The 26,509-nt window shown below is 41.8% G+C and overlaps 1 long non-coding RNA gene across 3 annotated transcripts in view; it reads right to left on the bottom strand.

Moving 5' to 3' along the window:
• The window catches only part of LOC128573007 (uncharacterized), a 104,017-nt gene that overhangs the window by 63,164 nt on the left and 14,344 nt on the right, over nt 1–26,509 (bottom strand). The window contains exons 2-4 of one of the 3 annotated variants that reach the window (XR_008376293.1): nt 21,959–22,054; nt 19,026–19,119; nt 7,308–7,472 (exon numbers count right to left, since the gene is read on the bottom strand). This is a non-coding gene — a long non-coding RNA (uncharacterized LOC128573007). The remainder of the gene's footprint in view (nt 1–7,307; nt 7,473–19,025; nt 19,120–21,958; nt 22,055–26,509) is intronic. The other 2 variants (XR_008376295.1, XR_008376294.1) reach the window with 2 other exon arrangements.

Raw genomic sequence — 26,509 nt, 5'->3', positions numbered from 1 at the left:
AAAAAAAACTCGAGTTCTGGACCTTTTGGTTTACTGTCTGTCTCTGCCCCTGTGTCCTATCTTTTCTGTGTGGTGACCCCCCCTTGCCATCCTACACCTTATCCTATGGCTTAACGGCGAATCACACCACCATAATAGGGCCCTCTGACCTGGAACAAGAATTATACCTCACACCTATGTCAAGATTGGGTCTTCTGTTCCTCTGGGCATGTGGGCAGACAAAGCTGGTGTGTGTTTTAAGTGCACATGTTTGTCCATATCCCTCAGTTCTGTGAGTTTTGACTGGGGTCTCTATCTGTCCTGGAAATTTGCCCTCTTCCTTAGATACTTATTAGAGGAATGGACTCACCCTTGTTCTCGTTCTGTGGAACACATTCTGTTGTGGGTTACTGATCTAGTGTATCAGAGAACCTTGCTGAAATTCACCCCGGAGCTCTTCCCTTATTTTCTTCTCTGCCTTATGTGTCACCCTCCATTTTATTAGTCAAATTAAGGGCCAAGGTCTTGGCCTTCTTCTTCTCTATGCTACGAGATCAGATAGCATTGGTGAGCTTGTGCACCAGATTCTTAATTTACAAGGCTTTCAGAGCCACTTTTAGAACTTTTTCCTTATTATCCTGTATTCATTACTCTTACAGCATTGTTCTTGTTATGGCTGTTGGGCTGGCTTCTAGCGCCCCTGCCACTTAGACTCTGGGAGAAAATGTAGCTCTCTGGCTAGCTGTACATCCTGACTCTTTCCTTTTTCTCCTTCCTAATCTTCTTTTGAGTTTAATGACCTGCCTGCACCTGGGGCCATCACTTTTCCAAAAATTAGGGAAAGCTTTCTCTCCAAAAATTAGGCACCTTTTCTGCTGCTTATACCATCCAGACTCTTGCTTCTTCTGCAAAATTACTATACAGTGCTGTTTTCCTGATCAGCATAATAAAGAATTTTGTCATGCTAGGGATTGAACTGGACATGGGACTTATGTGTGGCACAGGCCAGAATGTGATCAACTTGGGTATCATCAACCACGTGAGAATGTTTCTAGTATGTGATCATCCCATACTGGCTCCAGAATTCACACCTGGTTGACCTACTGGTTTAACTTTTCTGTCACCCTGTTACTTTTCCTATAAATCTAAATTGCTGATTTAGACAAAGATGAGACTTGTGGAGATGCCACTCTGTTAAACCTGTAGATATAGTAAGGGGAGTATTCTTTCTTTAAAAAGCCTATCATGGAATACTGGAAAGGTATTCTGACCACTGGGAATATACTGCCCATTATTTTTTTCATTATCCCTCCTGGTTCCGGGATCCCCTCTGCTATACCGGGCCCTGGCCAAATAGTGCTTACCCTGTCCTAGATCCAAGGCCTCCCAAGTGCCCTCCCAAGTGGCCTCTCTCCAAGATTTAGCAGCACAAGCTTTCTTAAAACCTCTCATAGAAAAAGCTTATGCCATACTCAGCCAAAAGATTATAAACTTTCAGTGTACCCCTATAGATAGGATAGTTAAAAACATGGGTCAGGGAGCTTCCAAACTTGCTGAGTTTCAGCAAAGAGCCCATGGGGAGGGGTATCAGGTCAATGCCTTTGATCTCCAGAAATTCTGTGGGAGAGTGGCCCACTTTTGGAGTGGGATGGCCCCCAGGGGGCGGCACATATTTACTGCTAGCCTACCAGGTATAGAGAATAAACTTTGGGAAGCCAGGCATCTCAAATCCCTTATATTCAAGTCTGGATCAACATAATTATGGAAAGGCCATCCTATCTTAAAGCCTGTACAAAAGGCTCAAATGCTGGAAATATTCTCCTCACACAAACCACATGGAAAAAGGGCCAGGAGGGGTGAGGTAGGGTAAGGTTGGGAGCATGGGAGGAGGGGATGAGGAGCAAATGAACCAGCTCAGCTTGTAATCCCCAAACCTACTGAGAACCTGGAGGCTGTAGATTTGATAACAGAGCCTCTTCCTCCTCCACCACTCCATCCCCAACATCCCTCAGCAGAGGAAGCCCCTTTTCCTGACTTGAGTCAAATGCATAGTGCTCCGCATACTCGTAGTGGACATCCTTACCAGTTTCCTCATCCCAAGTCAGATCCCGCCGTGTCCACTATTTCATCTCCAGCCCCAGTATTACCCTTGCGCTAGGTCACACGCCCTACCTAAGGGTGTATGTTCCAATATCCAACCACTTATGGTGTATGTTCTCTTTTCTACCAGTGATTTGTATAATTGGAAATTACAGAACCCTTCCTTCTCAGAGCAACCACACAAGTTAATTTCACTCTTAGAGACAATCTTCCTTATCCATCAACCAACTTGGGACGGTTGTCAGCAGTTGCTACAGATGCTTTTCACATGTGAGGAGGGAGACAGAATTGTTAGGGAAGCCCAAAAGCTTGTTCTAGATCCAGATGGACAAACACTTTGGACCCCACCTGCCAGAATCTGTTTCCCTGTGTCCACCCACACTGGGACCCCGACACCAATGAAGGTCATAAGACTCTCAACAATTACCAACAGGCTCCTCAAAAGCATATAGGCAGCAGCTCAAAAACCCATTAACCTATCAAAGGTGAGAGAAACAATTCAAAAGGCAGATGAGAGCCCAGCTGCATTCCTGGAATACCTCCTAGAGGCTTACTGCCTCTATACTCCAATAGACCACCAGGCTCTGGGAAACAGACAGGCTATTAATATCACCTTTGTTTCCCAGTCAGCCCCAAATATCCACAAAAAAATTATAAAAGATAGAGGGTTTTGAGAGAAAGCTGTTATCTGATCTAGTAGAGGTAGCCCAACGAGTGCTTAACAATAGAGATGACCCAGATATCCAATAGTCAAAGAAGCTAGCCCGGGTACTAGACATTACCCTGTAGGACTGGGATTCCACCAAAGATTTAAGAGGAAGAAGAGAAGAGAAGGGGGAAAAAAGGAGTAAGAGAGACAGAATCCCACTGAAGTAAGACCAGTGTGCCTACTGCAAAGAAACCAGACATTAAAAAAATGAGTATCCCAAGAAAAAGAGGAGCCAGCTGACTCCTACGGCCCCCATTCTAGAACTGGAGCAAAGGGGCGTGGGCCCCATACCACTAGGCCCCCAGGAGCCCATGGTAACTTTGGACATTGGGGACCAAACAGTAGACTTCCTTGTGTACACTGAAGCCACCTTCTGTCTTTTTTTTTTTTTTTTGTAGAGACAGAATCTCACTTTATCACCCTCAGTAGAGTGCTGTGGCATCTCAGCTCACAGCAACCTCCAACTCCAGAGCTTAGGCAATTCTCTTGCCTCAGCCTACCAAGTAGCTGGGACTACAGGCACCTGCCACAATGCCCAGCTGCACCTTCTCTGTCTTAAGGGAAGTGGCAGGCCCACTCTTAAAGTATCAAACAACCATACCGGAAGCTATAGTGTACACTGAATCATACCCATGGACTAGAATAACTAATTTAGGAAAAGGAACTGACACCCACTCCTTCCTAGTGATGCCAGAATGTCCATACCCCTTGATGGGGAGAGACTTATTCCAAAAACTACTAGCCACAATTTCTTTTGGAGATGGGGAGGTGAAATTAACTACCAATCCCCTCTGCAAGGTCCATCCTGGATTCTTCTGACTTGCCCTCTATCAGAAGAATACCACCTCCTGGGTGGAGAGATCTCACCTACAGGACATGCTCTCCAGACGCAGCTATAGAAATAAATTCCTGGAGTCAGGGTAGAAAATAATCCCCCGGGATTGGCTGCCCACCACTCTTCCATTTCTCAATGCAGACATTGAGAAACCTTTATATGCCTCGTCAGTCAGCCCAACCGGTAAGAGTTAAACAGTATCCAATCTCTCTAAAGGCCAGGAAGGGCATCGCAGTTCACATCAGAAGGTTGAAAGATGCTGGGATCCTGAGTCCCTGCCAGTCAGCCTGGAAAACGCCCTTGCTGCCAGTCCAGAAACTGGGTACAAATGACTGCAGACCTGTCCAGGATTTATGGGAAGTAAACAAGGGGGTGGAAACCATCCACCCTACTGTGCCCAACTCATATGCCCTCCTGAGCCTGCTTCCTCCAGACCATGGATACTACATGGTGTTGGACTTAAAGGATGCGACAGATGAGCCATGGTCTGAGGCAGGAGCAGTGGACCTCTACACCAATGAAAGCAGCTACGTTTCATAGGGGGTGAGCTATGCTGGAACAGCAGTAGTGACTTTAGATCAAGTTATATGGGTCTGGGCTCTGAAGCGTGGAACTTCTGCTCAGTGGGCAGAACGGATTGCTGTAACCCAAACCTTGCGGTGTGGGAAGGAAAAGTCAACATCTATACAACAGCAAGTATGCCTTCACCACAATACACATTCATGGGGCCCTATATCAGGAAAGAGGGATCCTGACCTCTGAAGGAAGAGAAATTGAGAACCAGAAAAAAATACTAACTCTCCTGGAAGCCATCTGGCTACCCAAAAAGGTGGTGGGCACCAGGCTGAAGACTCTTCCACTGCTAAAGGAAATGCTTTAGCTGACCACACAGCATGAGAGTTCCCCGGAGAGCTGTTTGAACCACTCAAAATACTTCCTGCCCTCGCTCCTCAGGCACTGCCTGAATTGCCAGCATACACCCCAGGAGAGAGAGAACTAGGAAATAAGCTATATGCCTCCAAAGGCCCCCAGGGTTCCCTAATTCTGTCTGATCAGCATGTCCTCGTCCTCGTCCTGGCCTAGCTGGGAAGAGAGTTTGTGCATCAAATATATGACTGTTCCCACTTGGGAGGCACTAAACTGATTGAACTTCTCCAGAAGGACATCTATATCCCCCATCAGAGGAACATAGCTCAGTGGGTGGTGTCTTGTTGCCAACCGTGTGTAAAAATGAATGCTGGGAATGGACCTAAGATGCCTCTAGGGACCAGACTCCACAGTGAGTTTCTAGGGGAACAATGGGAAGTGGACTTTGCTGAGTTGGACCGTTCCCAGCATAGATACAAATATCTTTTAGTTTTTATTGACACCTTCTCCAGATGGACTGAGGCCTACCCTACTAAATCAGAAACACCACAAGTAGTAGTAAAAAAATCTTAAATGAAATTGTCCCCCAGTTTGGTTTACCCTTAAAGATAGGGTCCAACAATGGCCTGACATTCATCGCCCAGATAACTCAAGAGTTGGCAAAGGTCCTGGGCATAAGCTGGAAATTACATTGCATCTATAGGCCCCAGAGTTTAGAACAGGTAGAAGACTTAAAGAAGACTTAAATAAGTTACACCTAGAAACTGGCAAAAATTGGGTGAGGCTTCTTCTCTTTGCCCTTTTACTCAATTCCTATGAGATAATGTTTGGGAGACCCCTGCCACTGATTCCCCAGCTGGGAGATGAGAGACTAGCAGAACTCTCTCCTCAAGGCATTGCAGGCGTTGCAAACATCAACCTGGCATAGACGGGAAACCATAAAGGCAGCACAAAAAAACCCCAATGCGACCCTGATCCCCACTGCTGGTGAACAGAACTGTGTGCAGCCAGAAGACTCAGTCTGGCTAAAGAGGCACCAACCTGGAACCCTGGAAGATAGGTTAGGATGGGCCGCTACCAGTTGTTCTCACCACCTCAACAACAGTGAAGGTGGTGAGGAATCGCTATTAGATACATTGCTCTCAAATTAAGAAAGTATGCCCAGACCTGGAAGTGTGATGGAAAATCAAAGCATCAGAAGATCTACTAAAATTAAGACTCATACGGAAATGATTATGGTGTTATTTGCTGGACTAGATGGGCTTGGGTCTTGCAGCCCTGTTTTTGGATTTCCTTTTGGTTATTTTCCACTTATTAGCAGTTTCCTTCATTGTTTCCATTATTTCTTTCATTGTTTTCATAATGTGTATTCTAAATTCCCTTTCTGTCATTGCTAACATTTCTTTATAGGTGGAATCTTCTGCAGTAGCTACCTCATGGTCCCTTGGCATGGTTGTTCTGGACTGGTTCTTCATGTTGCCTGGAATTTTTTGCTGATTCTTCCTCATGATTGATTTCTTTTGTCTGTTTCCTTGCCCTAATTTTCCTTTCACTTTCTCTTGCTTTTTAAGTTCTCATGCCTGTGGACTAAAGGTTCAATGAGTCCTTTCTGGTACAAGACCAGAAGGGTGAGAAAGTTGAAGAGCAAAAAAGGGATGAAAGAAAGAAGGACCGAGTGAAAAGAAAAAAAAAATAGAGAAAGGAGAGGGGGAGGGTAAAAGGAATATTGTCAAAAAGAAGAGAGGCACAGACAGAGGGAGACAGAGCAATATAGGTGTACAGTAGGGTACTTTGACACAACCTTAAAAAAAAATCCACCTTCTGGGGGTGCCCAGTTTGGTGGTTAACTTGAAGTCAGCAGCTCTTTGCTCACCTGATCATACACAGTACCCCACCTCCACCAAGTAGAGAGGAAAAGACAAAAAATGCTATAAATCAAACCAAAACAAGCAAACAAAAAACTTTACGGGATAAAATTGGGTGAAAAACCAATTAATAGGGGTAGAAACACTAGCAAAAATGAAGTTCTAGTTACTGAAAAAGGCAGCAATGAGAAATTATAACTTAACTAAAAAAATTGATAAAGAAAAAATATCTGTACGGAAAAGGTTGAAATTAAAAAACAAAACAACATCAACAACATCAAAATAAACAAAAAAACAACCAAACAAAAACAAAGAAACAAAAAAAAAAACACAACCAAAAACAAAGCAGTATGTATATTTTGTTGAATATTGTCTGGGTAACACGTGGTCTTCAGGGCTATGAGATGTTAATCACAGTTCTGATACGACTGGAGGCTGCTGATTTCTCAAACCCCAGTAGGTAGACACCCTAAATCTCTCTTCAGCCCACTTAAAAGGCACTTTGAACTTGTAAACTTGCTGAGCAGAAGCTTTTCCAGAAAAAGTGCTTGTTGCTGGAATCATTCCTGAAGTGGCTATCCACTTATTCAGTGTGCCAAAACCAGTGTCACTCTGTCCCTGAGGGTTGGGTCTGCAAGGTGGCTCAGATCCCACCCTTAGGCTACTCAGTTGCTAGGTTACTGGCTCCCACCCAATTCTAGCTCTGCGACCCTGAGGGCAGAGCTTGCCGGGGCAGATCACTCACAATGGCTCCCTGTGGCCCACAGCCAAACACTATTAGCTCCATCTGGCTCAGCAGCTCAGACTGGGGCCGTAGACAATGGCCAAAGTTCTCTGCACTCCCACTCAGGCTCTCCCCAAGGCAGTCCAACTGAGTGCCAAGTCCAAAGACACCAAAACAGTTCACAGGTAAGGCCTTTCTGGTTTGCAGTCTCGCTGCTACTGAACTTACAGTTGTGGGCGGGTTTAGACTGATTAAACACATGCAACCACTTGCCGGTTTTCCACTGTTTTAGTCCTCTTCTTGGGGTCCAGAAGTCTCTCGCTGACTCTCTGTATCCTCACAGGGGTGATTCTAGGCAGATGACCGACTGGAGGCAGCCTCCAACAAGAACTCCTGTCCAGAGGGAAGGAAAACATCCAAAATGTACCCAATTAAGCTGAAGACTGGGATCCAAGCCAAGAGGGAAGTGTGATAACATCACTTCTGCTGATGCAAGCTGCAACTCCAAGAAAGGAAACTTCAGTTTTTCTACAGCTTCGTGGTGAACTGAGGACGACCTCTTGTCTCACTCCATGTGTGAGAGCTAGAGGAAATGAAAACTACTTCCCCAGAGGGACCCTGCTGTGACTCTGAGCACTCCCTTGCCAGGCAGAAAAATTGAACTAACGTTTTCCCTGCCATTCTGAACTTCCAGTTCACCCTTCTCCCCTCACCTAATAAATCAGAAGCCCAACCTCTGCAGAGACTGTGGGAGGAGGCTCAAGAGCAGTGCCACCCCAACAGTCTACCACACCAAGCACCCCACCCACAGCCTGGCCAGAGACTGCTAGAGCTGAGGAATCAGCACCCTGCCTCCAGTGCCCTCCCTGCCTCCGAGACATGTGAGACCAGAGATTGTTAGAGCCGTGTGTACCGCCCCTGTCCCTGGCACCCTCCCTGAATTTGTGCTGAGCTCCCGTCCAGCCAGAGACTGCTAGAGCCATGCGTTATTGCCCTGCACCCAACAAGCTCCCTGCCTCCGTGCTGCACAGGGCAAGAGACTGCTAGAGCCGAGGGTCCCATGCCCTGTACCTGGCACCCTCCCTGCCTCTGCACAGCTCCCCACCCAGCAAGAGACTTCTAGAGCCACCATCCCATTCGGCCAGAATCATGAGCCAAGCGCTCTCCTTGGCAAAGCCACTGAGCACCAGACAATGCCAGAATTGTGTGCAGCATCCCCCAGCCTGCTGCTGGATCTGTGTGCCACATACTCCCAGAGCTGCTCTAATAGCCAGAACTCCCTAGCTTCGGCAGTGGCAGGGGAACTGCACAGTATCACTTTCCACAAAGATCTGCCAATAGAGTGATCCAGCCAAGGTCTAATCTTGGAGCGACACCTCCTCAACTCTGAGGACTGCCAGAAGAAACCAGAACTCACTCTATAGGGGTACCTGTGCTGCAGAGCAGCAGGGGCAAAGGTGCAGTGGCTGAGGGAGAAAAGCTTTTGCTGACTTGGTACCCTCAGGATTAGACTGAGTCCAGGTGGAACACATGTTAGTGGCTACTGAGCACTTGAGGCAGGCAGGCCTCAGTGCCCCCAGCTAACAGGTATCAGAGGGCAGTGGCAGGGCGTGAGGGCACTGACCTTCCTTTGACTGACAGGTATTAATCCCTGGAACATCTGCTTATTGGAGGGAGCAGGACTGCAGCCCTCACCAGTGACTGGGCATGAAAAAGGAGCAAAGTGGAGAAAGAGACTCAGCCCCCTGGTCCAATTCTGCTACCGGGTAGGCCTTTCTGACTCCATAGAGCACCAGATCAAGCCAAATGTGAGCAGCCAGTAGACTTCTGACATCTAGTTGCTGGAGACCTCTTGAACTCTCCCACTGGAGAATTTGTACTGACTGTGTCAATTGGTTTGGAACCTCTAACATGGGCCAATCACCCAAGGACCCTCTCGCGTGGTACTGTAGTTGTACAGTAATGGGAAGGGTTGATTTTCCTCTTCCAGTCCATGTGGGTGGGGGGTGTGGGGAGTGTCTTAGTTGCTTGTTTTTCTCCACAGCTAAGACTTCACAAGAGTCACTGATCCACCAGGATCAGACAAGAACCAGCTGAATAAAAGACAGAGCCACCTAACCCCAACACACCAAGCAGGTTTCCTCAGCCTCAGACTGTAATACTGTACAGGTACTTTGCAAAGCTAAAGAGGGAAAAGCTGCAGTCATCAGTCCCAGATCCTTAAAAAAAGGGCTGGTTAACCACAACTCCAGGAACTCCCAATCCAATTTCACCTTACCTGAAGGCCTAGCCAACAGTGAAAAACAATCATGCGGTGGAATCAGTGGAAAAACTCTGGCAACATGAATGATCAAAGTAGATCAACACCCCCAAGGAACAATAAAGCAGACACAGCAAGAGATCCCATTAATAAACCAATAACTGAGATGTCAGAAATCGAGTTCAGAATTTGGATAGAAAACAAAATCAATCGAATGGAGGAAAAGATGGAATTAGAATTCAAAGCAGTAATTGAAAAGATGTCTCATGAATTCAACGAATTCAAAGACAAAATGACCAAACATTTTGACACATTGAAGCAAGAATTTGCAGCTCTCAAAGACCAGAAAAATACAGTAGAATCCCTCAGTAAAAGAATGGAGCAGGCAGAAGAAAGGATTTCTGACATTGAAGACAAAGATATTGAACTCTCCAAGTGCTCAAAGTGGAAAAAAAGTGGAGAACAAAAACAGATCATTCTCTCAGTGAGCTATGGGATAATTCGAAGAAATCTAATATTCACCTTATAGGAATACTTGAAGGTGATAAGGTTGTTGTAAAGAAAACAGATGCTTTACTTCATCAAATAATCAAAGAAAATTTTTCAGACATGCCAAGAGATTCTGAAATTCAGATAGCAATTTCAGAACACTGGCATGACTCAACCCAAATAATTCTCAGACACATTATAATTAACTTTGCCGAAGTTAATATGGAAAAATTCTACAAGCTGTAAAACATAAGAAAACCATAAACTACAAGGGGAAGAACATTAGAATGACTGCAGATCTCTCTGCTGAAACCTTTCAAGCTAGAAGAGGTTGGTCAACGACCTTCAATCTCTTAAACAAAATAATTTTCAACCGAGGATGCTGTATCCAGCTAAAATGAGTTTCATCTATAATGGAAAAATTAAATACTTTAATGGCATTCACATGTTGAACAAATTTGCCATAACTAAACCAGCTCTTCAGGATATTCTCAGACCTATCCTTCATAATGAACAACACAATCCTCCACCAACAAAGTAAACTCGATCAGAAACTTTTGATCAAATTTCAACTACCATAGTTGCAAAAGGATTAAAAACATTTGCTGGACTTTCGAAAAACTAAATACGCAAAACTCTATATGGTTTAACATTACTCTCAATTAAAGTGAATGGCTTAAATTGCCCTCTAAAGAGATACAGGTTGGCTGACTGGATACAAAAACTCAGGCCAATATTGAATGGAGTTAAATTGGAATCATTTCCACTCAGATCAGGAACCAGACAAGGATGCCCATTGTCTCCATTGCTTTTTAACATTGTAATGGAAGTTTTAGCCACTGCAATTAGGGAAGAAAAGGTAATCAAGGGTATCCATATGGGGTCAGAAGAGATCAAACTTTCGCTCTTTGCAGATGATATGATTGTATATCTGGAAAACACTAGGGACTCTACTACAAAACTCTTAGAAGTAATCAAGGAATACAGCAGCATCTCACGTTACAAAATGAACATTCATAAATCAGTAGCCTTTATATATACCAAAAATAGTCAAGTTGAAAAAACAGTTAAGGACTCTATCCCATTCACAGTAGTGCCAAAGAAGATGAAATATTTGAGAATTTATCTAACAAAGGATGTGAAAGATCTCTATAAAGAGAACTGTGAAACTTTAAAAAAAGAAATAGCTGAAAATATTAACAAATGCAAAAACATACCATGCTCATGGCTAGGAAGAATCAACATTGTTAAAATGTCCATACTACCCAAAGCAATATACAATTTTAATGCAATCCCTATTAAAGCTCCACTGTTATACTTTAAAGATCTTGAAAAAACAATACTTCATTTTAAATGGAATCAGAAAAAAACCTCGAATACCCAAGATATTACTCAGAAATAAAAACAAAGCAGGAGGAATTACGTTACCAGACCTCAGACTATACTACAAATCCATAGTGATCTGAACAGCATGGTATTGGCACAATAACAGAGAAGTAGATGTCTGGAACAGAATAGAGAACCAAAAGATGAACCCAGCTACTTACCGTTATTTAATCTTTGACTATCCAATTAAAAACATTCAGTGGGGAAAAGATTCCCTATTTAACAAATGGTGCTGAGTGAACTGGCTGGCAACCTATAGAAGACTGAAAGTGGACCCACACCTTTCACCATTAACTAAGATAGACTCTCACTGGATCAAAGATTTAAACTTAAGACATAAAACTGTAAAGATACTAGAGGAAAGTGCAGGGAAAACCCTTGAAGAAATCGGTCTGGGCGAGTATTTTATGAGGAGGAACCCCCGGGCAATTGAAGCAGATTCAAAAATACACTACTGGGACTTGATCAAACTAAAAATCCTCTGCACAGCCAAGAACACAGTAAATAAAGCAAGCAGACAGCCCTCAGAATGGGAGAAGATATTTGCAGGTTATGTCTCTGACAAAGGTTCAATAACCAGAATCCACAGAGAATTCAAATGCATTAGCAAGAATAGAACAAGGGATCCCACCGCAGGCTGGGCAAGGGATTTGAAGAGAAACTTCTCTGAAGAAGACAGGCGTGCGGCCTTCACACATATGAAAAAATGCTCATCATCTTTAATCATGAGAGAAATGCAAATCAAAACTACTTTGAGATATCATCTAACTCCAGTAGATTAGGCCATATCACAAAATCCCAAGACCAGAGATGTTGTCGTGGATGTGGAGAAAGTGGAAAACTTCTATACTGCTGGTGGGAATGCAAATTAATACATTCCTTTTGGAAAGAGATATGCAGAACACTCAGAGATCTAAAAATAGATCTGCCATTCAATCCTGTAATCCCTCTACTGGGCATATAACCAGAAAACCAAAAATCACATCATAACAAAGATATTTGTACCAGAATGTTTATTGCAGCTTAATTCATAATTACTAAGTTATGGAAGAAGCCCAAGTGCCTATCGACCCACGAATGGATTAATAAATTGTGGTATATGTACACCACGGAATATTATGCAGCCTTAAAGAAATATGGAGACTTTACCTCTTTCATGTTTACATGGACGGAGCTGGAACATCTTCTTCTTAGTAAAGTATCTCAAGAATGGAAGAAAAAGTACCCAATGTACTCAGCCCTACTATGAAACTAATTTAGGGTTTTCACATGAAAGCTATAATCCAGTTACAACCTAAGAATAGGGGGAGGGGTGAAAATGAGAGGAAGGAGGGAGGAGGTGGGTAGAAGGAAGGGGATTAGTGGGATTACACCCGCAGTGCATCTTACAAGGGTATATGTGAAACTTAGTAAACGGTCTGTGCAGCTAGTGAAGGATGCCCCATGAATATATCAATGTACACAGCTAGTATTTAATAAAAAAGAAAAAAAGAAAAAAGAAATAAAACTCAGGCCAGACATCTGCTGCATTCAAGAATCTCACCTTACCTTAAAAGATAAACATAGACTTGGGGTGAAAGGATGATCATCTATAATTCAGGCAAATGGAAATCAGAAAAAAAGCAGATGTTGCAATTTTATTTGCAAATACAATAGGCTTTAAACTAATTAAAGTAAGGTAAAATAATGATGATCACTTCTTATTTGTTAAGGGCAACACTCAACATGATGACATTTCAATTATCAACATTTATGCACCCAAGCAGAATGCACCCCAATTTATAAGACAAACTCTAACAGGCATGAGCAACTTGATTTCCCCCAGCACCATAATTGTCAAAGATTTTAACACTCCTTTGGCCGTGTTGGATAGATCCTCCAAAAAGAAGCTAAGCAAAGAAATTTTAGACTTAATCTTAACCATTCAACATTTGCATCTAACAGACATGTACAGTACATTTCATCCTAACAAAACTGAATACACATTCTTCTTATCAGCCCATGGATTATCCTCCAGAATTTATCACATCTTAGATCACAGGGCTAATCTCAGCAAATTTAAAAGAATAAAAATCGTTCCTTGTATTTTCTCGAACCATCATGGAATAAAAGGTCAACTCAGTAACAACAGCAATCTGCACACGCATACAAAAAACATAGAAACTAAATAACCTCATGCTGAATGATAGCTTGGTCATAGATGAGTTAAGAAGGAAATTACCAAACTTTTGCAACAAAACAATAATGAAGACATGAACTATCAGAACTTCTGGGATACCAGAAAGGCAGTCCTAAGAGGAAAATTTATAGCGTTGCAAGCCTTCCTCAAGAGAACAGAAAGAGAGGCGTCAACAACTTAATGGGACATCTCAATCAACTGGAAAAGGAAGAACTTTCCAACCCTAAACTCAGCAGAAGAAAAGAAATAACTAAAATTAGAGCACAACTAAATGAAATTGAAAACAAAAGAATCATACAACAGGTCACCCAATCAAAGAGTTGGTTTTTTGAAAAGGTCAATAAAATACATAAAACTTTGGCTAACCTAACCAGAAGTAGAAGAGTAAAATCCCTAATTTCATCAGAGATGATAAAGGCCAAATAACAACAGACTCCTCAGAAATTCAACAAATCCTTAATAAATAACATTAAACCCTACTCTCAGAAGTATGAAAATCTGCAGGAAATACATCAATACCTGGAAACATGCCACCCTCCTAGACTTAGCCAGAAAGAAGTGGATACGTTGAACAAGCCTATAACAACTTCTGAAATAGCATCAACTATAAGAAATCTCCCCAAAAAGAAAAGCCCGGGACCAGATGGCTTCACATCAGAATTCTACCAAACCTTTAAAGATTAACTAGTACCTATATTACTTAATCTTTTCCAAAACATACAAAAAGAAGGAATACTTCCCAACTCATTCTATGAAGCAAATATCACCCTGATTCTGAAACCAGGAAAAGATCCAACAAGAAAAGAAAATTATAGACCAATACCTCTAATGAATATTGATGCAAAAATATTCAATAAGATTCTAGCAAACAGAATCCAACAATACATCGAACAAATTATAGATCACGACCAGGTGGGTTTCATCTCAGGGTCCCAAGGATGGTTCAATATACGTAAATCCATAAATATAATACATCACATAAATTAAAAAACAAAGACCATATGATTCTCTCAATTGATGCAGAAAAAGCTTTTGATAATATCCAGCATCCTTTCTTGATCAGAACGCTTAAGAAAATAGGTATAGAAGGAACATTTCTTAAACTGATAGAGGCCATCTACAGCAAACCCTCAGCCAGTATCGTATTGAATAGAGTTAAATTGAAATCATTTCCACTCAGATCAGGAACCAGGCAAAAATGTCCACTGCCTCCACTGCTTTTTAACATTGTAATGGAAGTCTTAGCCACTACAATCAGGCAAAAGAAGGCAATCCAGTGAGTCCAAATAGGACCAGAGGAGATCAAACTGTCCCTCTTTGCAGATGATATGATTATTTATAAAGAAAATCCCAGGAAATCAACTACAAAACTCCTAGAAGCAATCAAGGAATATGGTACATCTCAGGATACAAAATTAATACTCTGTAGACTTTATATATACCAACAATAGTCAAGGGGAAAAAACAATCAAGGACTCTATTCCCTTTACAATAGCACTAAAGAAGATGAAATATCTGGGAGTGTATCTAACTAAGGATGTGAAAGTTCTCTATAAAGACAACTATGAAACTCTGACAAAAGAAATAGCTGAAGATGTTAACAAATGGAAATATATACCATGCTCATGGCTGGGAAGAATCCACATTGTTAAAATCTCTATGCTACCTAAAGCAATCTACAGATTTAATGCGATCCCTAGTAAAGCACCTCTGTCATACTTTAAAGACCTGGAATAACTGTACTTCGTTTTATATGGAAACAGAAAAAAACTCAAATAGCCAAGGCATTACTCAGAAATAAAAAGCAAATCGGGAGGAATTATGCATCCAGACCTCAGACTATACTGTAAATCGATAGTGATCAAAACAGCAAGGTACTGGCACAAAAATAGAGAGGTAGATATATAGAACATAATAGAAGTCCAAGAGGTGAATCCAGACACTCATTGTCATTTGATTTTTGATAAATCTATTAAAAATATAAATTGGGTGAAAGATTCCCTATTCAGTAAATGGTGCTGGGTGAATTGGCTGGCAACCTGTAAAAGACTGAAACTGGATCCACTTCTTTTTCCTCTAACAAAAATTGACTCTCACTTGTTAAAGGACTTAAACTTAAAACATGAAACTATAAAAATTCTTAGAGAAATTGTAGGGGAAATGCTTTAAAAATTAGCCTGAGAGAATACTTTATGACGAGTACCCCCCAGGCAATTGAACCAACATCAATAATGCATTGCTGGGATCTGATAAAATTAAAAAGCTTCTGCATTGCCAAGAACAAGTAAAGCAATAGACAGCCCTCAGAATAGGAGAGGATTTTTGCAAGTTATATTTCTGACAAAGGTCTAATAACCAGAATCCACAGAGAACTCAAACTTATTACTAAGATAAGAACAAGTGATCCCATTTCATTGTGGGGAAGAGACATGAACAGAAGCTTCTCTGAAGTAGACAGGCACATGGTCTACGGACACATGAAAAAATGCTCACCATCTTTAATCATAAGAGAAATGCAAACTAAAGCTACTCTGAGATACCATCTAACTCCAGTAAGAGTAGCCCACATCACAAAATTTCAAAACTACAGATGTTGGCGTGGATGTGGAGAAAAAGGAACACTTCTACATGATGGTGGGAATGCAAGCTAGTACATTCCTTTTGGAAGGAAGTTTGTAGAACACTCAGGGATTTAAATGTAGACCTGCCATCTGATCCTGCAATTCCTCTTGTAGGTGTATATCCAAAGGACCAAAAATCATTTAACAATAAAGATATTTGCACCAGATTGTTCATTGCAGCTCAATTCATAATAGTCAAATCATAGAAGAAGCCCAAGTGCCCATTAACCCATGAATGGATTAATAAACTGTGGTGTATATATAGCATAGAATACCATGCAGCACTTAAAAAAAAGGAGACTTTATCTCTTTTATGTTTACATGGATGGAGTTGTAAAATATTTTTCTTAGGGCGGTGCCTGTGGCTCAAGGAGTAGGGCACCAGTCCCATATGCCAGAGGTGGTGGGTTCAAACCCAGCCCTGGCCAAAAATCACAAAAAAAATAAATAAATAAATAAATAAATAAATAAAAATAAAAAATGTTTAAAAAAAAATATTTTTCTTAGTAAAGTCTCAGGAATGGAAAAAATATATATCCAATGCACTAAGTACTACTGTGAAACCAATTTATAATCACTCACACTTGCATATGAAAAATGAAATGCAACTTTAGCCGAGGATGAAGGAGAGAAGGGGAGGGAGAAGGAAGGGGAGGGGGGTGGGTTATCAAAGGGAGGGATAGTACAGGGACCACACCTATGGAGCACATTGCAAGTACAAGTTTGATCTATCAGGTGTAGAACACAAATGTCTTAATGCTGTAATTGGGTAAATGAGGTGAAAGGTATGTTGACTAGTAGGATGTAAGCACTCCAATTTGTACAAATAATCAACACATTGACTTCCATATCGGCATAAATGTATTTATGATCTATGTACAAATGACTTAACAAAAAATAAAAGAAAAAGAAATAAGCCCTTTGGAAAACTGGCCAGATACCCATCAATAATGTTTCCTGATCTGTGGGAAACATGTAATGAAGGTAATGAAAGTCGCTTGTTGATGGGTCCAGGAATCGAAATATGCTTGGGACCCCAAGAGAAGAGGAATTTACCCAATGCATACAGGTATCTAATGGCACAGATGAAACCTGAGCTTGTGAAAGCTTTCAGTTAAGTCCAGCCTAAGATTCCTTATAAAAGGTTCCAGCAAAGCCAATTACAAAGGAAAGAAGAGCTTAGATGGCTAAGAATGAATTATTCTTACTGTGCTTTATGCGAATAATCAGTATACTGAAGGTACAGTTTATTTTGGCAACAAAGTTACTTCTGCTATAATTTGACTTTAGTAAAGAGAGAAATTGGAGAGAAAAATGGTTTAAAGAGAAAAGAGGCTGTCGCCCACCTATATTAAATCCCAGCTTTGTCTGTACTGTCAACTCATAAAAGAAGACATAACTGTTTTAGTAAACTAATCTGTTAAATGGCACTAAGAGACTGGCCAAAGAATATATAATTATATACAGTAGTTATTTTTACTCTGAAGCCTTAAGACTCGCCACACTGGAAAAATTTGTGCAGTAATAAATGTTATCTACTGTGTCTATATAGACACTTCAGGAAAAATTAAAACCTGAAACGGGAATTTCCCAGTAAATGGTGCAACTGTAACACTGTATCTACTGTGCCTAATCTGTATACTCTGCTGAGTCTGCTGCCAGCAGAAGCCAAGTGACACACTTGCCTGGACTTAAATATGCTTTTGTTCAGTATAAGTCTTGCTCTGGGAGGCCAGAGTCTGTTTACTTTCCAGTGAGAGAAACCAGACATGGAAACTGCAATCCAGTACACATGGATTAGGTTGCCACCAGGGGTTCAAAACACCCACAATTTTTGGACAACTGCTGGCTCGTGACCTCCAGAAATTCCAGGCTGAGGAATTAGAATTTGTGCTTCTCCCCCAGCTGCTCGGGAGGCTGAGGCAGGAGAATCGCGGAAGCCCAAGAGCTAGATGTTGCTGTGAGTCCTGTGACATCATGGCACTCTACTGAAGGCAGTAAAGTGAGACTCTGTCTCTACAAAAAAAAAAAAATTTGTGCTGTTCCAATATGTCAATGACCTTTTTTAAGGGCACCCTACCCAGGGGGGCCACGCCTGAGACATGGACTGTCTTTTATGACATCTAGAGAACACCCTGAACCCAGCCATGCTCTTAGCAGTCAGGGGAAGAGAGACTGAACATGACTGTATGGAAGTTGTAAATAATGTGTATTCTAGGGCAGACCTGACTTGCATGACCAGCCTTAAACATTTGCAAACTGGGACTTGTATGTAGACTGAAGCAGCTACACAACAGCCCAAGGTGAGGGGTGAGCTGGGTATGCAGTGGTTACCTTAACAGAAACTGTAGAGGCTAAGCCCCTACCTACCCCAAGAATCATTGGCTCAAAAGGCTGAGTTAATTGCCTTGACTTGAACCTTAGACCCAAGTCAACAGAAAAATGTGAATGCTTTTCTGACTCTCCATGTACACAGGGCATTATAAAAGGAGAAAGAACTATTAAATTCCAGAGAAAAGGACATTAAGCCTTAGCAAGAGATACTTCAGTCGCTAGAGGCACTATGGAAACTCCAGAAGGTTGAAAGAAGTGATGCACTATCTTGAACATCAAGGAGACGCTTCCACCATCACTAAAGGGAAAAATAGGGTTGGTACTGAGGCAAAAAGCTCTACATCCAAATCATACCAGGTGTTGTGAGTGGCTCCCCTCATCCTGTGGGTTCTGGAGCACTCACCTATCTACTTCCTGGGAAGAGAAGGAACAGTTAGCAGCAGAGAGGAGCCAGGAAATGGAGAGAGAATGAATAAAGATGCCAGATGGACGAGTAGCAGTCCCCCAGGTTCTAGGAGCCACCGTGGTGACAGGAGTATTTGATGAAGTTGCTGGGCCAGTACCTCTAAATCTCCCACCTGGCAGCCCTGGCCAAAACTGTCTACAGTGTGTCACCTGCAACCAGTTTAAGGTAAACTGACAGTACTCCCAGGAATCTAGTCATATGGAGCAATGACCTTTGAGGACTTCCAGTCTTTTCTGTCTGTATATCCTTTCCCTCTGGAGGATTCAGGGGACCAAGTCCAGGTATAGAATCAGAAACTTCTCAACCTGAAACCAAGGTAGAAAGGACTTCACAACATTATCCTGAGCACACGCGAGGCAGTGAAGGTAAAAGGAAATCCTCACCTGGAGACATCACAGCTGGCTGAGTAGGACTTCACTGCCCCTTGGAAAGTAAAGGTAACTTTTAAAACAGTCTACATGCCCTGTTCCAGCCACATACCTGGAGGTGGCTGGCGAACACACAGCTGAAGCCTGAGGAAACTCCTCAAAATACTTGTCTTACGGGTGGCACCTGTGGCTCAGTCGGTAAGGCGCCGGCCCCATATACCGAGGGTGGCAGGTTCAAACCCAGCCCCAGCCAAACTGCAAAAAAAATAGCCAGGCATTGTGGCGGGCGCCTGTAGTCCCAGCTGCTCTGGAGGCTGAGACAAGAGAATTGCTTAAGCCAAGGAGTTGGAGGTTGCTGTGAGCGGTGTGATGCCATGGCATTCTACCCAGGGCCATAAAGTGAAACTCTGTCTCTACAAAAAAAAAAAAAGACTTTTCTTAATTGGACTTTGGACTTTGGGAAAAGGGAGGGGGAATTTCACACGGAAAAGTAAAAACTCCTATGTATATTAGCCCACCACCATGGTAATATTAAAGGCTGAGTAGAGAACCCAAGAAGAGTCACAGTCCCTAAAACATCAGTGCTAAAAAGTAATTGATATCGGTACCTAGAGAAACAAGCTGATATTGAGACCCCTAAATTGAAATATATTGGAGTCTCAAAGGGGGGAATGAGAGAGGATAGCCAAGAAGGGTGAGATCTAGGAGAACAGGTCTTCTCAAGGAGACCACAAGGATACACCTGCAGGGTACTATCCATGGTGTCTCAGCTCTTGGGCATTTGTAAACTTGACTTCCTGGAACTTGCAAATTTCCAAATTATGTGAAATCCTGTAGTTCTGTATGGGCTGGATTAGCATAGAATCTCCCATTTAATTCAAACTGGCCAATGAGAAAGGAACGTGTAGGGTGGAACTTTATGACTGTCAATAAAAAGGGAAAGACTAAGCCAGTCAGGGAACATGTCCATTTGGAATTCTTCTATGCCATAACCTGGCTAGTAAATAAAGCCCTTCCTCTAATAAACGTGGTGTTTGGGTTCTCTTTCTCTCTATTGGGCCTTGTCTTCCTGCAACAATGGCATCACAGCTCACAACATGTTCAAACTCCTAGACTTGAGCACTCCTCTTGCCTCAGCTTCACAAGTAGCTGGGATTACAAGTGTCTGTCAAAATGCCCAGCTAGCTTTTTCTAGTAGAGATGAGGTCTTGCACTTGTTCAGGCTGGTCTCAAACTACTGAACTCAATCCACCCATTTCAGCCTCTCAAAGTGCTAAAATTTTAGGTGAGAGTAACCACGCCCAACTAATGTTTCTATTTTTAGTAGAGAAAGGGTTTCACTCTTATTCAGGCTGGTCTTGTCTGCCTGAGCTAAAGGAATCCTTCTACATTGGCCTCACAGACTATTAGGTGTCCTGGGCCAGGTTCAAACATGCCACCCTTGTTGTCTGAGGCTAGTGTTTTAACCACTGTGCTATGGGCACCGAGCCATTACAGACTATTAGTATTACAGGTATGTGCAACCACACTCGGCCTAAAGAGAATTCAAAATAAAATATCACAGGCATTCTCAAAAACACATAAATATCTTTATGACCTTAAAAGCAAAGGAAGAGGCTCAGCATCTGTAGCTCAAGTGGCTAAGGCGCCAGCCACATACACCAGAGCTGGCGAGTTCGAATCCAGCCTGGGCCTGTGAAACAACAATGACAACTACAACCAAAAGTAGCCAAGCATTGAGGCGAGTGCCTGTCATCATAGCTACTTGGGAGGCTGAGACAAGAGGATCATTTAAGCCCAGGAGTTGGTGGTTGCTGTGAGCTGTGACACCACATCACTCTACCCAGGGCAAAAGCTTGAGGCTCTATCTCAAAAAAAAAAAAAAAAGCAAAGGAAGAGCAGTCAGACACTGCAGTGGTTTATAAGCTATGGGATGTTAGTTCTTACTGTTACCTGGAAGGAATATCACTGAAAAGTAAAGACATTCAAAAATACATAAAGAAGGGCAGCACCTGTGGCTCAGTCGGTAAGGCGCCGGCCCCATATACCAAGGGTGGCGGGTTCAAACCCGGCCCTGGCCAAACTGCAACCAAAAAATAGCCGGGCGTTGTGGCGGGCGCCTGTAGTCCCAGCTACTCGGGAGGCTGAGGCAAGAGAATCGCTTAAGCCCAGGAGTTGGAGGTTGTTGTGAGCTGTGTGAGGCCACGGCACTCTACCGAGGGCCATAAAGTGAGACTCTCTCTCCACAAAAAAAAAAAAAAAAAAAAAAAAAAACCCACATAAACAAGATTTAAAAAAAAATACATAAAGAACATGGCCAGGCATGGTGGCACACATCTGTAAACCTAGCACCTCGAAGGGGCCAAGGCAGGAAAATTTCTTGAGCTCAGGAGTTCAAGACCAGCGTGAACCAGAGCAAGACCCTATCTCTACTAAAAACAATTGGAAAACAATTAGCCAGGCATTGTGGCTATACCGGTGCCTACTTAGGAGCCTGAGTCAGAAGAATGACTTGAACCCAGAAGGATGAGGTTGCTCTGTGCTAGGCTCATGCCATGGCACTCCAGTCTGAGGCAACAGAGTAAGATTCTGTTTCAAGGAGCAAATAAGAATAAAACTAAAATAAAAATAAGAACTGAGTTGCAAATGAAAGCTACGCTTCTCAGACACCATTTCTATTGGAGATAAGCTTTCCTAATCACATTGTGCTGTTTGGTTTCCACTTTCAACTTGGGACCTCTGACCAGTGTTACCTGCATCATTCAGTACAACCTACCTGGGTACTTGACTACTGTCTGTTGTATCTTTGCTTTCCAGGGTTCTTTGCTTTTCTCCAGAGAGGTGATAAGTGATGGCTTAGAGATACCAAGACCTGTTTTATTAGAGAAAGAAACATGACTCGTTGGGATTCTCTAATTAACAATCTAGTACCTTGCTAAAGTAGAGAACAGAACATTTTAGGAAATCCTGAAGGAATAATCTATGAATAGAAGTTTCTTACACTAACTTTAGAACACTTAAAAAATATTTAAACGTTAAAGATTCTTAGTTCCAGGATTACACCTGCGGTGCATCTTACAAAGGTATATGAGAAACTTAGTAAATGTAGAATGTAAATGTCTTAACACAATAACTAAAAAAATGCCAGGAGGGCTATGTTAACCAGTGTGATGAAAATGTGTGAAACGGTCTGTACAGTCAGTGTATGGTGCCCCATGATGACATTAATATACGCAGCTATGATTTAATAAAAAAAAAAAAAAAAAGATTCTTAGTTCCACTACCCAGTACTACTGAAATAAAATTTGTTGCTAGAGAAGTGATTCTCAACCTTCCTAATGCTGAAATGTATTTTCATTATTAAAAAGGGGTCACGACCCACAAGTTGAGAACCTCTGTGCTAGAGGCTCGGCTCCTGTAGCTCAACGGCTAGGGTGTGGGCCACATACAGCAAGACTGGTGGGTTCAAACACAGCCTGGGAATGCCAAACAACAATGACAACTACAACAACAAAAACAACAACAACAAAAAAAAAACAGCTATGCATTGTGGTGGGTGCCTGTAAGTCCTAGATACTTGGCAGGCTGAGGCAAGAGGATCACTTCAGCCCAAGATTCTGAGTTTGCTGTGAGCTGGGACACCAGGGCACCCTACTGAGGGCAACATAGTGAGACTCTATCTGAAAAAAAAAAAAGTAAAGAAATTTGACTTAAAGTTATAGGCAATAATTCTATGCCACTGTCTAAAATTACCATTAATCTTGTGAAAAACATACATCAGCTGAAGAAAGCATAAGATTAAAATTAAGATAGAACATCTGTAATATTTTCTTCCTTATACTGAGGAGTCTTTAAGTTTTTCTTATGCCTATATACACACATAAACTCATGTAATCAAAGAAGAAACTCCATAAAGACTTTCTGCAAAGAAAGAATATAAAATGCTTAGTGTAGACTAAGAATTGTGTATTTGAGTTATCCTCATCAAGAATAACCAGTTTTCTGTAGTTCTGTAACATGACATTCTCACACAAATTCTGCTGAGCAGGGTCCAGGAAGGCCCACTCATCCATAAAGAATTCTACAGACACATCTTCAAATATCAATATTTCCTGAAAAAAAAAAAAGAAAATCAAATGTATTTACCAAGAAGCCATGAGGAGATGTAATTTCACTTTCAGTTAAGTGAGAGAGTGAAGAGAGCTGTTTCTGATTTATATGAGTGAGTGGGATTATGCAATAAGATGTGTATAGGAGAGATGAATTGTCTCATGTGTTCTCCAACACTGTGGAAATAGGATGGCATACATCCACAGAACCAGTGTAGATACTATGCATTTTTGTGTGACACAATACAAAAATAAGGCCACCAATATGAGCATGTAGATTGTTGTGGCTTATTTCCATCAAATAGTATACATTGTGTATATTTCTCCTCTAAAAATGTCATCGTGAGTTAAATTGTACCTCTAATATTTTAATGTGTACAACAATAAACAGATTTTGATTCAGAAGATACATGGGGAAGCTTGAATTTCTGAATTTCCAATAAGCTCAATGGTGATTCTGTCCCATGACAATATTTTGTCAAACATACACTAAATTGTAGTGGCTGAATTTGTCCCAGTTAATGATTGAGGCAGTAAATATGGGTGAGAGTCTTTACCTTATAAAAAGAAAATTTGAGAAGAAAGGAGACCTTCACAAAAAATGTTTTGGTTTATGCACATCAGTTGGAAAATCCCCCCAAACTACTTGTTTATAATAGAGAGAATCTACTGAACGCTAAAATGGAACATGTGTCAAAGAAAACCATAACTGAGTGAATGAAATTAACATTAACTGTACTTGGATGAATTCGTAGCAGGTGCTGATTCACAAGTGCTGACACAATCTCACTGCTGTGACAGTACTGGCCAAATGAAGTAAATCAGAATCTGATAAAAACTAGTTCAAAAATACTGGGCATGGTGGCTCATGCCTGTAATCCTAGCACTCAGGGAGGTCAAGGCAGGTGTATCACTTGAGCTCACAAGTTGGAGATGAGCCTGAGCCAAAGCGAGACCCCATCTCTAAAACTAGCTGAGCCTTGTGGTGGATACCTGTACTCTCAGGTTCTCGGGAGGCCGAGACAAGAATAACTATAGCCCAAGAGTTGCAAGTTGCTGTGAAGTATGATATCAGAGCATTGTACCAAGTGCAAAAAAGTGAGAATCTGTCTCAAAAAAAAAAGAAAAGAAAGTTTAAAGAAAAACAGTTTTATGCAAAGCTCAAGGTAGAGATATTTATCATGTTGTGTAACCTGTAAGGAGGTCTTTAAATAGCCTTTCAACATACTAGAATGCATGCCTTTTCTAATTATTTTGTTTGTCAGAACTATGACGTACTTTAGGCCTTTAATGACATCTTCTATACAAGTGTATGTACTGCATCTTTTTTTTTTTTGAGACAAGTTCTCACTTTGCCTCCCTGTGTAGAGTGCTGTGGTGCCATACCTCACAACAACCACACATTCTTGGGCTCAAGCGATCCTCTTGTCTCATTCTCCCCAGTAGCTGGGACTATAGCCACCCACCATAACAACCGGCAATTATTTAGAGATGGGTCTCACTTTTGCTCAGTCTTGACTCAAACTCATGTTCCCAGGCAATTCACCTGCCTTGGCCTCCCAGAGTGCTAAGATTACAGGTGTGAGGCACCACTCCTGGCCACATTCACTTCATCGTATTCTACATAGAACTGATGGAGCTTTCAGATGGAACCTAAACAGTACATATTTCCCTTCTTTGCTAAAATCCAATGCAGGCTTATCCACAATGGCAAACTTGGGTATCCACATTTTCCCATTTTAAATTGGCACAAGGAAAACTTTTCCAACATCATAGTACATAATATATATGTGTATATATACATAGATATGCATATATATATTTTTTTGATAGAACATAAATTTACAGTTAGAATTTTGGGGGGAACACAAGAAGACTAGATGAAGAGAATAGAAAGAAAACTACGATATACAGGTAGGGGAGAAGTCTTCAGAGCCTCTTAAGTATTATAAGAAAAGGAGTAAAGAGTATTTGAAACAAACTCATTAGGCAAGAACATTTAAAGTAGAGAAGCAAAGGTTTGCAATTTCTAAACAGGTATCTAGCAGGCCCAGGTAGATCTCGAACCCACCAGCTTTGATGTATGTAGCTAGTGCCCCACTCACTGAGTTATGGGTGCCAAGCCATGCCTTCCACTTTCTTAAGCAAACATTCTGTTTCTGGATAAAATTTATCACACAAGATTCTTTTCTTACACAATGCCATTTTACTTTCTGTCTATTTTCTCTCATTCCCAAAAACCCACCTGCCATACAATAGGATCACAGTTCACTATGAAGTCAACCATTCACTCAGCCAAACTGATAATTAGAAGTTGTAAAAGGCAAGAGTCTTATTCTTTGACAAAGAATCAGTTTCCCCAACAATTTAAGCAACAAATGAGAGATATTTTATGAACTATAACATTGACACACAATATAACATTTTCCCACTCAGGGCTGCACAGGGAACCCCCATTTTCAGGCTTAGGTTGAAAGACTTGGGGCATCACCCCCCACTCAGCCCAGAGCTCTGACCACCCCAATCAACCGCAAGAGACGTCGCTTGATGCAAAAACGCAAGAGGATTTTTATTCCAGTATACTGGGGCTTGACTCACAACTCTTTTAGGAGCCGAGAACTCAAGCCCCGCACAGCAGTTTTTTACAAACTTATAAAGGCAAAAACTACAAAGTAGGCGGGAATAGCAGACATGCCAGGGGCTCTAATAAAGTAAGAGAGAATACACACACCTGGGACTCTAACTAGATAAGAAGAACTCTAGTTCACTATTCAACTGTCTTAAGACAAGACTAACAGTCAAATATTTGCTTAATAGTAAACATTTGCTGCAGCTCCTGGGGCTATCTCCTGGAACAGTTACAAAAGGTCACATTCCTAAGGTAGGGAGTGAGAAGTGGTCACATTCTCATGGTAATATTTTCTTTCAAGGTGAGCTCAAAACTCATACTTTCATCTCTAGGCAGAAGCACATTGCAGGCCATACCCTTTGTACCCTAGCAAGGTCATGAACAAAGCAGCACTGAACATTTTGGTTGGCTCCACCCTGACTTGGGAGCATATACCCTAATCCCCTACCCAGACAAAAACCGCAGCAAAGACCTAATATCTTGCCCAAGGTGAGGGGCTGCATTTATTCATTTGCTAGAACACCCTTTCAGTTCATAAAGGTATTTTTCCATCTACCCCATCCTGGCCAAAATATCTCTTAGGGCCAAT

The sequence above is a fragment of the Nycticebus coucang genome, chromosome 20, assembly GCF_027406575.1.
Source record: "Nycticebus coucang isolate mNycCou1 chromosome 20, mNycCou1.pri, whole genome shotgun sequence".
Classification (NCBI taxonomy): Eukaryota; Metazoa; Chordata; class Mammalia; order Primates; family Lorisidae; genus Nycticebus; species Nycticebus coucang.
Note: the sequence above shows the minus strand (reverse complement) of the source record. Positions and strands in the feature narration are given on the sequence as shown.